Consider the following 13,573-nt stretch of genomic DNA (forward strand, 5'->3'; position numbering starts at 1 on the left):
GTTGAACCAGTCGATCGATTTCTTCCAGATTTTGTTGGATTCGTTGGTTGTGTTTGTATTGTTCCTCGTTTCCTCTCTTTTTGAAGACCGGTCGGTCGTTGGACTTCAGTTGTTTGATAAGTGTCAAGTGACTTTCTGATAGATCGGCTTGAGACACTGACAATTCACGTTTAAGTGTATTTAGTCGTCCTGACATCAGCTTTTCTAAGTCTGTCAGCAGGCTGGACTTGGCGTTCTTCACGGTATCTGCTACCTGCGTTTCTATCAGAATCTTAAGCTCTGCACTGCTAATGGTTTGTACGGGAGTAGCCATCGTGAGAGAGAATAATAACGAAAATAAAAAATTGATGTACAAGGTCCGTGAACTGTGCAGCTCGTAGGTCTGTCTAGAAGTGTTCACTCAATACAAGCACAAGCACATGGTATCCACCACCCTCATAAATCACAACTGATGGGACTGTCTGCCTTTCCCTGTCCAATAAGAAAACATCGCAACATGCGCCCCGCCTGGAAAACTGTTAAAACATGTGACATCAAGACAGTGATTTCGATACCATACTGTCGAAACGTGCGAAATCATATATCTCAATGGTACTTTACAAAATTGAATGTCTAATGTGTGTTTTAAATTCACACAGTGATGAATATCTCTGATTGGTCAATCAAATAGTATAAAGAAATATTGGTATAGTTTTAAACCAGTTTCAGTATTCATAAAGAATTCCTACAAGTATTTAAAAGCTGAGATAAATCAGCAATGACTTGATTATGTTAGTAATCATGCAGTACTGTACAATGATTACTGGTAGTAGACACCTTTATTGTGGGATCACACAGTATCACAGTCATGTTCTTCCAAATACTACTATGGCTGTATGGACTGAGACACAGGTGAATGTTGTGTTTCAGATCTTGTACATGAACTCTATAGCCAAACAGAGAGATGGCTGTAGCAGCAATTGCTAACTATTCAATCATCCTTGTCAGTGTAAAAAGAAATTTATACCAGTAATTTATATATACCAGTAGTCTTGCTGCTAGACGTTCCGGCTTTCTTTCGATACTATAAGCGAACGAAGTTCGCAGTGAGGGCTTGCCCGAAAATCCTCGATATCGATGTTCGGTCATGTGTCGTATTGTATCGGAAGAACATCCAAGGTCTAGCAGATAGACTAATATACCAGTTGCCTCCATACTTATTACTGTTACCAAGGCAACACAAACTTAAATGTATCTTCAAAATGCTACGTATAAATCAAAAATCATGAAATATACAAATTACTCATCAAATTGTTTCTTTTCATCTGAAATTGACATGTGGCAGTGATTTATGGGAAGAGTCAAAACAAACAACGCACAAAGACTCACAAACAAACAAACACTGTACAAAGTTTCTATTAAACATTTAGTTGGACTTCTACTTTGAGGCTAAGAGGATAAATATCTTTTTGTAAAATAGGCAATGAGACATACAGTGTATAATTTAGATGTCATTGTGTAGTGGTAATGTTAAGTGTAAATCTGTAAACAATTATGGAATTAACACTTTTGAAGAATATTTTCAAATTTGAGTGTGGCAACATTAATAAAACAAAAACTTCTATATCTCTGTATTGTGAATATCAGGGATTTTATAGTAACTTGACACAAGGGTCTTTGTTCTTTGCAGCTGCCATTCATTTCTTGACATCTTCAATAATATTTTTGTTTTGCATGTTTGTACAAGTGTGTCAACAGTGAACATCAATAATCAAATAATATAATTCATACTGACTTACTAGTATTTCAACAGTTGGCCATAACCATGGATACAGGAAGCCAATCAGTAATATTGTAACCATGGCTACAGGAAGCCATTTAGTAATTTTGTAACTGCTGCTAGTCAACATGCCTATCATTAAAGCCATATTATTAGTTTACAGGGTCTATAACTATTGGGGATCTCAGATATGAAATTGTAAGCAGAACAATGACTTTGTAAAAATTGGTTGTTGAGAAGTGCAAAAATATGCTCGCTTCCTTTCTTTTGCCTAAAGTTTGAGTTGTCATAGATATTGGATTATTTTAAGATGTCACCTTTTCTGTTCCTTGATTTGTGAGTGGAGAATTGCTGTAGTTGGCCATCTTGATTTGAGTGGTGTACCATTGCTACAGTCAGCCATCTTTTAGATCAATAATGTATAAACTAAATGAAGCTCAGGACAACACAAACTGATCTGATGTCTGACGGGTTATTTTTCTGTGAATCAACATTCACTGGTTTTGTACATTATTTATGTTCATGTAGGATTATTCAAGTGCTATTTCTTTCATGTACACATAGTCTCCTGTTGGTGAATTTATTGTGTGTGAAACTACATACTTTACTATAGAATGTTATACATCAAATAAAAGCCCTAAGTTCAATGGAGTTTAATAGAAAACACCTGTATAACAGAAATGTCTTATATGACTTGTTAGTCTTCCAGGGCCTGTTAATAGAACACATATTCATCATAGCACCATCTGATATGATCTATTAATCTGTCAGGGTCTGTTCACTAGTGTCACAGATAACTTGTTATATATATTTCACTTAACACACTTACATGATCAATTATTTCATGAAAGGTGTTTGTTGTATACATCTTTGTGCTCTTTGACTGTGAGTGGTGTATTTTTTAATAGTTTGTATCGTACTACACTCTGCTGCAGTGTGTAGAGTATAATAAAGATTGATACACATATGTATGATCAATACGCCACATTTTGTCATGATTTGACTACTGGGGGCGCTGTTCACCAGCTGTTTTAGACTGAAAGTGAGGGTCAGACTAATGGAGTACGTATTGTAGCATTTTCCACATTTTTCCTGTTGTAGTTTTATTTTTGACTGCAAGTGATCAAAACAGACACTGTTGTACTTTTTGAAGAACACACATTTCTTTCAAGTTATGTATTTTCTTCACAGCTTCATGTATGATCGATATAAACAGTACATTCCACAAACAAAGTCATAAGATCAGTGGCCATGACATTACTTTGCCAAATTTGGGATACCCTCTTGTGATTCCAACCTGCAAAATGGCTTTGGTAAAAAAACTTTGGTAACTGAAATATGTCGTATGGTGATAATTGTGAAGATACATATGAATATATCTTGAATTTGCTTTAAGAAATACAAGTCTTCTAAAACTGCCTGACTTTCATCCACCATGGTTGAGTTGTTGGAAATAATACAAGTCATCTAAAACTGGCTGACTTTCATCCACCATGGTTGAGTTGTTGGAAATAATACAAGTCTTCTAAAACTGGTTGACTTTCATCCACCATGGTTGAGTTGTTGGAAATAATACAAGTCTTCTAAAACTGGTTGACTTTCACCCACCATGGTTGAGTTGTTGGAAATAATACAAGTCTTCTAAAACTGCCTGACTTTCATCCACCATGGTTGAGTTGTTGGAAATAATACAAGTCATCTAAAACTGGTTGACTTTCATCCACCATGGTTGAGTTGTTGGAAATAATACAAGTCTTCTAAAACTGGTTGACTTTCATCCACCATGGTTGAGTTGTTGGAAATAATACAAGTCTTCTAAAACTGGTTGACTTTCATCCACCATGGTTGAGTTGTTGGAAATAATACAAGTCTTCTAAAACTGGTTGACTTTCATCCACCATGGTTGAGTTGTTGGAAATAATACAAGTCTTCTAAAACTGGTTGACTTTCACCCACCATGGTTGAGTTGTTGGAAATAATACAAGTCTTCTAAAACTGGTTGACTTTCATCCACCATGGTTGAGTTGTTGGTAATAATACAAGTCTTCTAAAACTGGTTGACTTTCATCCACCATGGTTGAGTTGTTGGAAATAATACAAGTCTTCTAAAACTGCCTGACTTTCATCCACCATGGTTGAGTTGTTGGAAATAATACATGTCTTCTAAAACTGGCTGACTTTCACCCACCATGGTTGAGTTGTTGGAAATAATACAAGTCTTCTAAAACTGGCCGACTTTCATCCACCATGGTTGAGTTGTTGGAAATAATACAAGTCTTCTAAAACTGGCCGACTTTCATCCACCATGGTTGAGTTGTTGGAAATAATACAAGTCTTCTAAAACTGGTTGACTTTCATCCACCATGGTTGAGTTGTTGGAAATAATACAAGTCTTCTAAAACTGGTTGACTTTCATCCACCATGGTTGAGTTGTTGGAAATAATACAAGTCTTCTAAAACTGGCTGACTTTCATCCACCATGGTTGAGTTGCTGGATATAATACAAGTCTTCTAAAACTGGCTGACTTTCATCCACCATGGTTGAGTTGTTGGAAATAATACAAGTCTTCTAAAACTGGCTAACTTTCATCCACCATGGTTGAGTTGTTGGAAATAATACAAGTCTTCTAAAACTAGCTGACTTTCACCCACCATGGTTGAGTTGTTGGAAATAATACAAGTCTTCTAAAACTGGTTGACTTTCATCCACCATGGTTGAGTTGTTGGAAATAATACAAGTCTTCTAAAACTGGTTGACTTTCATCCACCATGGTTGAGTTGTTGGAAATAATACAAGTCTTCTAAAACTGGTTGACTTTCATCCACCATGGTTGAGTTGTTGGAAATAATACAAGTCTTCTAAAACTGGCCGACTTTCATCCACCATGGTTGAGTTGCTGGAAATAATAGAAGTCTTCTAAAACTGGTTGACTTTCATCCACCATGGTTGAGTTGTTGGAAATAATACAAGTCTTCTAAAACTGGTTGACTTTCATCCACCATGGTTGAGTTGTTGGAAATAATACAAGTCTTCTAAAACTGGCTGACTTTCATCCACCATGGTTGAGTTGCTGGATATAATACAAGTCTTCTAAAACTGGCTGACTTTCATCCACCATGGTTGAGTTGTTGGAAATAATACAAGTCTTCTAAAACTGGCTAACTTTCATCCACCATGGTTGAGTTGTTGGAAATAATACAAGTCTTCTAAAACTAGCTGACTTTCACCCACCATGGTTGAGTTGTTGGAAATAATACAAGTCTTCTAAAACTGGTTGACTTTCATCCACCATGGTTGAGTTGTTGGAAATAATACAAGTCTTCTAAAACTGGTTGACTTTCATCCACCATGGTTGAGTTGTTGGAAATAATACAAGTCTTCTAAAACTGGTTGACTTTCATCCACCATGGTTGAGTTGTTGGAAATAATACAAGTCTTCTAAAACTGGTTGACTTTCATCCACCATGGTTGAGTTGCTGGAAATAATAGAAGTCTTCTAAAACTGGTTGACTTTCATCCACCATGGTTGAGTTGTTGGAAATAATACAAGTCTTCTAAAACTGGCTGACTTTCATCCACCATGGTTGAGTTGTTGGAAATAATACAAGTCTTCTAAAACTGGTTGACTTTCACCCACCATGGTTGAGTTGTTGGAAATAATACAAGTCTTCTAAAACTGGCTAACTTTCATCCACCATGGTTGAGTTGTTGGAAATAATACAAGTCTTGTAAAACTGGTTGACTTTCATCCACCATGGTTGAGTTGTTGGAAATAATACAAGTCTTGTAAAACTGGTTGACTTTCATCCACCATGGTTGAGTTGTTGGAAATAATACAAGTCTTCTAAAACTGGCTGACTTTCACCCACCATGGTTGAGTTGTTGGAAATAATACAAGTCTTCTAAAACTGGTTGACTTTCACCCACCATGGTTGAGTTGTTGGAAATAATACAAGTATTCTAAAACTGGTTGACTTTCATCCACCATGGTTGAGTTGTTGGAAATAATACAAGTCATCTAAAACTGGTTGACTTTCATCCACCATGGTTGAGTTGTTGGAAATAATACAAGTCTTCTAAAACTGGCTGACTTTCATCCACCATGGTTGAGTTGTTGGAAATAATACAAGTCTTCTAAAACTGGCTGACTTTCACCCACCATGGTTGAGTTGTTGGAAATAATACAAGTCTTCTAAAACTGGTTGACTTTCACCCACCATGGTTGAGTTGTTGGAAATAATACAAGTATTCTAAAACTGGTTGACTTTCATCCACCATGGTTGAGTTGTTGGAAATAATACAAGTCATCTAAAACTGGTTGACTTTCATCCACCATGGTTGAGTTGTTGGAAATAATACAAGTCATCTAAAACTGGTTGACTTTCACCCACCATGGTTGAGTTGTTGGAAATAATACAAGTCTTTCTAAAACTGGTTGACTTTCACCCACCATGGTTGAGTTGTTGGAAATAATACAAGTATTCTAAAACTGGTTGACTTTCATCCACCATGGTTGAGTTGTTGGAAATAATACAAGTCATCTAAAACTGGTTGACTTTCATCCACCATGGTTGAGTTGTTGGAAATAATACAAGTCTTCTAAAACTGGTTGACTTTCATCCACCATGGTTGAGTTGTTGGAAATAATACAAGTCTTTCTAAAACTGGTTGACTTTCATCCACCATGGTTGAGTTGTTGGAAATAATACAAGTCTTCTAAAACTGGTTGACTTTCATCCACCATGGTTGAGTTGTTGGAAATAATACAAGTCTTCTAAAACTGGTTGACTTTCATCCACCATGGTTGAGTTGTTGGAAATAATAGAAGTCTTCTAAAACTGGTTGACTTTCATCCACCATGGTTGAGTTGTTGGAAATAATACAAGTCTTCTAAAACTGGCTGACTTTCATCCACCATGGTTGAGTTGTTGGAAATAATACAAGTCTTCTAAAACTGGTTGACTTTCACCCACCATGGTTGAGTTGTTGGAAATAATACAAGTCTTCTAAAACTGGCTAACTTTCATCCACCATGGTTGAGTTGTTGGAAATAATACAAGTCTTGTAAAACTGGTTGACTTTCATCCACCATGGTTGAGTTGTTGGAAATAATACAAGTCTTGTAAAACTGGTTGACTTTCATCCACCATGGTTGAGTTGTTGGAAATAATACAAGTCTTCTAAAACTGGCTGACTTTCACCCACCATGGTTGAGTTGTTGGAAATAATACAAGTCTTCTAAAACTGGTTGACTTTCACCCACCATGGTTGAGTTGTTGGAAATAATACAAGTATTCTAAAACTGGTTGACTTTCATCCACCATGGTTGAGTTGTTGGAAATAATACAAGTCATCTAAAACTGGTTGACTTTCATCCACCATGGTTGAGTTGTTGGAAATAATACAAGTCATCTAAAACTGGTTGACTTTCACCCACCATGGTTGAGTTGTTGGAAATAATACAAGTCTTTCTAAAACTGGTTGACTTTCACCCACCATGGTTGAGTTGTTGGAAATAATACAAGTATTCTAAAACTGGTTGACTTTCATCCACCATGGTTGAGTTGTTGGAAATAATACAAGTCATCTAAAACTGGTTGACTTTCATCCACCATGGTTGAGTTGTTGGAAATAATACAAGTCATCTAAAACTGGTTGACTTTCACCCACCATGGTTGAGTTGTTGGAAATAATACAAGTCTTTCTAAAACTGGTTGACTTTCATCCACCATGGTTGAGTTGTTGGAAATAATACAAGTCATCTAAAACTGGTTGACTTTCATCCACCATGGTTGAGTTGTTGGAAATAATACAAGTCTTCTAAAACTGGTTGACTTTCATCCACCATGGTTGAGTTGTTGGAAATAATACAAGTCTTCTAAAACTGGTTGACTTTCATCCACCATGGTTGAGTTGTTGGAAATAATACAAGTCTTCTAAAACTGGTTGACTTTCATCCACCATGGTTGAGTTGTTGGAAATAATACAAGTCTTCTAAAACTGGCTGACTTTCACCCACCATGGTTGAGTTGTTGGAAATAATACAAGTCTTCTAAAACTGGTTGACTTTCATCCACCATGGTTGAGTTGTTGGAAATAATACAAGTCTTCTAAAACTGGCTGACTTTCATCCACCATGGTTGAGTTGTTGGAAATAATACAAGTCTTCTAAAACTGGTTGACTTTCATCCACCATGGTTGAGTTGTTGGTAATAATACAAGTCTTCTAAAACTGGTTGACTTTCACCCACCATGGTTGAGTTGTTGGAAATAATACAAGTCTTCTAAAACTGGTTGACTTTCATCCACCATGGTTGAGTTGTTGGAAATAATACAAGTCTTCTAAAACTGGTTGACTTTCACCCACCATGGTTGAGTTGTTGGAAATAATACAAGTCTTCTAAAACTGGTTGACTTTCATCCACCATGGTTGAGTTGTTGGTAATAATACAAGTCTTCTAAAACTGGTTGACTTTCATCCACCATGGTTGAGTTGTTGGAAATAATACAAGTCTTCTAAAACTGCCTGACTTTCATCCACCATGGTTGAGTTGTTGGAAATAATACAAGTCTTCTAAAACTGGCTGACTTTCACCCACCATGGTTGAGTTGTTGGAAATAATACAAGTCTTCTAAAACTGGCCGACTTTCATCCACCATGGTTGAGTTGTTGGAAATAATACAAGTCTTCTAAAACTGGTTGACTTTCATCCACCATGGTTGAGTTGTTGGAAATAATACAAGTCTTCTAAAACTGGTTGACTTTCATCCACCATGGTTGAGTTGTTGGAAATAATACAAGTCTTCTAAAACTGGTTGACTTTCATCCACCATGGTTGAGTTGTTGGAAATAATACAAGTCTTCTAAAACTGGCCGACTTTCATCCACCATGGTTGAGTTGTTGGAAATAATACAAGTCTTCTAAAACTGGCTGACTTTCATCCACCATGGTTGAGTTGTTGGAAATAATACAAGTCTTCTAAAACTGGCTGACTTTCATCCACCATGGTTGAGTTGCTGGAAATAATACAAGTCTTCTAAAACTGGCTGACTTTCATCCACCATGGTTGAGTTGTTGGAAATAATACAAGTCTTCTAAAACTGGCTAACTTTCATCCACCATGGTTGAGTTGTTGGAAATAATACAAGTCTTCTAAAACTAGCTGACTTTCACCCACCATGGTTGAGTTGTTGGAAATAATACAAGTCTTCTAAAACTGGTTGACTTTCATCCACCATGGTTGAGTTGTTGGAAATAATACAAGTCTTCTAAAACTGGTTGACTTTCATCCACCATGGTTGAGTTGTTGGAAATAATACAAGTCTTCTAAAACTGGTTGACTTTCATCCACCATGGTTGAGTTGTTGGAAATAATACAAGTCTTCTAAAACTGGTTGACTTTCATCCACCATGGTTGAGTTGCTGGAAATAATAGAAGTCTTCTAAAACTGGTTGACTTTCATCCACCATGGTTGAGTTGTTGGAAATAATACAAGTCTTCTAAAACTGGCTGACTTTCATCCACCATGGTTGAGTTGTTGGAAATAATACAAGTCTTCTAAAACTGGTTGACTTTCACCCACCATGGTTGAGTTGTTGGAAATAATACAAGTCTTCTAAAACTGGCTAACTTTCATCCACCATGGTTGAGTTGTTGGAAATAATACAAGTCTTCTAAAACTGGTTGACTTTCATCCACCATGGTTGAGTCGTTGGAAATAATACAAGTCTTCTAAAACTGGCTGACTTTCATCCACCATGGTTGAGTTGTTGGAAATAATACAAGTCTTCTAAAACTGGTTGACTTTCACCCACCATGGTTGAGTTGTTGGAAATAATACAAGTCTTTCTAAAACTGGTTGACTTTCATCCACCATGGTTGAGTTGTTGGAAATAATACAAGTCATCTAAAACTGGTTGACTTTCATCCACCATGGTTGAGTTGTTGGAAATAATACAAGTCTTCTAAAACTGGTTGACTTTCACCCACCATGGTTGAGTTGTTGGAAATAATACAAGTCTTTCTAAAACTGGTTGACTTTCATCCACCATGGTTGAGTTGTTGGAAATAATACAAGTCATCTAAAACTGGTTGACTTTCATCCACCATGGTTGAGTTGTTGGAAATAATACAAGTCATCTAAAACTGGTTGACTTTCATCCACCATGGTTGAGTTGTTGGAAATAATACAAGTCATCTAAAACTGGTTGACTTTCACCCACCATGGTTGAGTTGTTGGAAATAATACAAGTCTTTCTAAAACTGGTTGACTTTCATCCACCATGGTTGAGTTGTTGGAAATAATACAAGTCATCTAAAACTGGTTGACTTTCATCCACCATGGTTGAGTTGTTGGAAATAATACAAGTCTTCTAAAACTGGTTGACTTTCATCCACCATGGTTGAGTTGTTGGAAATAATACAAGTCTTTCTAAAACTGGTTGACTTTCATCCACCATGGTTGAGTTGTTGGAAATAATACAAGTCTTCTAAAACTGGTTGACTTTCATCCACCATGGTTGAGTTGTTGGAAATAATACAAGTCTTCTAAAACTGGTTGACTTTCATCCACCATGGTTGAGTTGTTGGAAATAATACAAGTCTTCTAAAACTGGTTGACTTTCATCCACCATGGTTGAGTTGTTGGAAATAATACAAGTCTTCTAAAACTGGCTGACTTTCATCCACCATGGTTGAGTTGTTGGAAATAATACAAGTCTTCTAAAACTGGTTGACTTTCATCCACCATGGTTGAGTTGTTGGAAATAATACAAGTCTTCTAAAACTGGTTGACTTTCATCCACCATGGTTGAGTTGTTGGAAATAATACAAGTCTTCTAAAACTGGTTGACTTTCATCCACCATGGTTGAGTTGTTGGAAATAATACAAGTCTTCTAAAACTGGTTGACTTTCATCCACCATGGTTGAGTTGTTGGAAATAATACAAGTCTTCTAAAACTGGTTGACTTTCATCCACCATGGTTGAGTTGTTGGAAATAATACAAGTCTTCTAAAACTAGCTGACTTTCATCCACCATGGTTGAGTTGTTGGAAATAATACAAGTCTTCTAAAACTGGCTGACTTTCATCCACCATGGTTGAGTTGTTGGAAATAATACAAGTCTTCTAAAACTGGTTGACTTTCATCCACCATGGTTGAGTTGTTGGAAATAATACAAGTCTTCTAAAACTGGTTGACTTTCACCCACCATGGTTGAGTTGTTGGAAATAATACAAGTCTTCTAAAACTGGTTGACTTTCATCCACCATGGTTGAGTTGTTGGAAATAATACAAGACTCACTGAACTTAATTATAATCAATTTTTATTGCAAGCTGTTGTAGCAATCCGTATACATATATTATAAAATATTGAAATTCACTGATATACAATTGTATGCAAATGTTTAAAAATTTTGCATATAATTTGAATATATTTAGCAAAGAGAATATCCCTTTCACAAATAATTGTAATTAAAATGATTAGGAACTTTTAGCAATTAGACAATAGACTACATGTATGAGATACAATGGATGATTGACAATGTGTTGTATGGTAGTAGAGAATCTCTGTTCTATCCTTTGTTAGCATTAGATGTTTTGACTACTATGGATGATTGACAATGTGTTGTATGGTAGTAGAGAATCTCTGTTCTATCCTTTGTTAGCATTAGATGTTTTGACTACTATGGATGATTGACAATGTGTTGTATGGTAGTAGAGAATCTCTGTTCTATCCTTTGTTAGTATTAGATGATTTTGACTACTATGGATGATTGACAATGTGTTGTATGGTAGTAGAGAATCTCTGTTCTATCCTTTGTTAGTATTAGATGGTTTTGACTACTATGGATGATTGACAATGTGTTGTATGGTAGTAGAGAATCTCTGTTCTATCCTTTGTTAGTATTAGATGGTTTTGACTACTATGGATGATTGACAATGTGTTGTAATAAAAAAAAAGAATTTTGAATATGATACAATATAATATTGTAAAACTAATGAAATGAAAGTTGAGTTCAAGTAAATTTAGCTGCAATGCAGGTAGTACTGTTATTACACAAAAAGTTATATATATTTATAGAAACTAGGATTTATCTGGACTAATTAGGTATTGTGAAGAATGATTCTGTGTAGTGTGCCAAAGTAACGTTGGTCTGAGACAAACAGATTCTGTGCAGTGTGCTAAATTAACGTTGGTCTGAGACACAGATTCTGTGCAGTGTGCTAAATTAATGTTGGTCTGAGACACAGATTCTGTGCAGTGTGCTAAATTAACGTTGGTCTGAGACACAGATTCTGTGCAGTGTGCCAAATTAACGTTGGTCTGAGACAAACAGATTCTGTGCAGTGTGCTAAATTAATGTTGGTCTGAGACAAACAGATTCTGTGCAGTGTGCTAAATTAACGTTGGTCTGAGACACAGATTCTGTGCAGTGTGCCAAATTAACGTTGGTCTGAGACAAACAGATTCTGTGCAGTGTGCTAAATTAATGTTGGTCTGAGACAAACAGATTCTGTGCAGTGTGCTAAATTAACGTTGGCCTGAGACAAACAGATTCTGTGCAGTGTGCCAAATTAATGTTGGTCTGAGACAAACAGATTCTGTGCAGTGTGCCAAATTAACGTTGGTCTGAGACAAACAGATTCTGTGCAGTGTGTCAGAGTAACGTTGGTCTGAGACACAGATTCTGTGCAGTGTGCCAAATTAATGTTGGTCTGAGACAAACAGATTCTGTGCAGTGTGCCAAATTATCGTTGGACTGAGACACAGATTCTGTGCAGTTTGCCAAATTAACGTTGGACTGAGACACAGATTCTGTGCAGTGTGCCAAATTAACGTTGGTCTGAGACACAGATTCTGTGCAGTGTGCCAAATTAATGTTGGTCTGAGACACAGATTCTGTGCAGTGTGCTAAATTATCATTGGTCTGAGACAAACAGATTCTGTGCAGTGTGCCAAATTAATGTTGGTCCGAGACAAACAGATTCTGTGCAGTGTGCCAAATTAACGTTGGTCTGAGACAAACAGATTCTGTGCAGTGTGCCAAATTAATGTTGGTCTGAGACAAACAGATTGTGTGCAGTGTGCTAAATTAATGTTGGTCTGAGACACAGATTCTGTGCAGTGTGCCAAATTAATGTTGGTCTGAGACAAACAGATTCTGTGCAGTGTGCTAAATTAACGTTGGTCTGAGACACAGATTCTGTGCAGTGTGCCAAATTAATGTTGGTCTGAGACAAACAGATTCTGTGTAGTGTGCTAAATTATCGTTGGACTGAGACAAACAGATTCTGTGCAGTGTGCTAAATTATCGTTGGACTGAGACAAACAGATTCTGTGCAGGGTGCCAAATTAACATTGGTCTGAGACAAACAGATTCTGTGCAGCATGCCAAATTAACGTTGGTCTGAGACAAACAGATTCTGTGCAGTGTGCTAAATTATCGTTGGACTGAGACAAACAGATTCTGTGCAGTGTGCTAAATTATCGTTGGACTGAGACAAACAGATTCTGTATTTAGGACCAACAGTTTTGTAGAGTTATATAGCTACTTGTTAGCCTTTATGACTGAAATTTTAAGTTAATGAATAACATTTTATAAATGATATATTATAGCAACCCGAATCTGACCTTGTTGTACACTCTAATACTTACATGTTTCTGACTAGTCTACTCTATCTGCTAGACCTCGGATGTTCTTCAGATAGAATACGACATACGACCGAATATCGCTATCGAGGATGGAACATCCAAGGTCTAGCAAATGTCATCTCTGCAGTTCAGGATATAAATAACTGCCAATCAGA

General features: G+C 36.6%; 1 protein-coding gene across 1 annotated transcript in view; it reads right to left on the reverse strand.

Annotated features, from left to right (window-relative positions):
* The window catches only part of LOC144443521 (lysosomal cobalamin transporter ABCD4-like), a 37,905-nt gene that overhangs the window by 1,881 nt on the left and 22,451 nt on the right, over window positions 1-13,573 (reverse strand). The gene's annotated exons all lie outside the window — the stretch shown is intronic.

The sequence above is a fragment of the Glandiceps talaboti genome, chromosome 2 (assembly GCF_964340395.1).
Source record: "Glandiceps talaboti chromosome 2, keGlaTala1.1, whole genome shotgun sequence".
NCBI lineage: Eukaryota > Metazoa > Hemichordata > Enteropneusta > Spengelidae > Glandiceps > Glandiceps talaboti.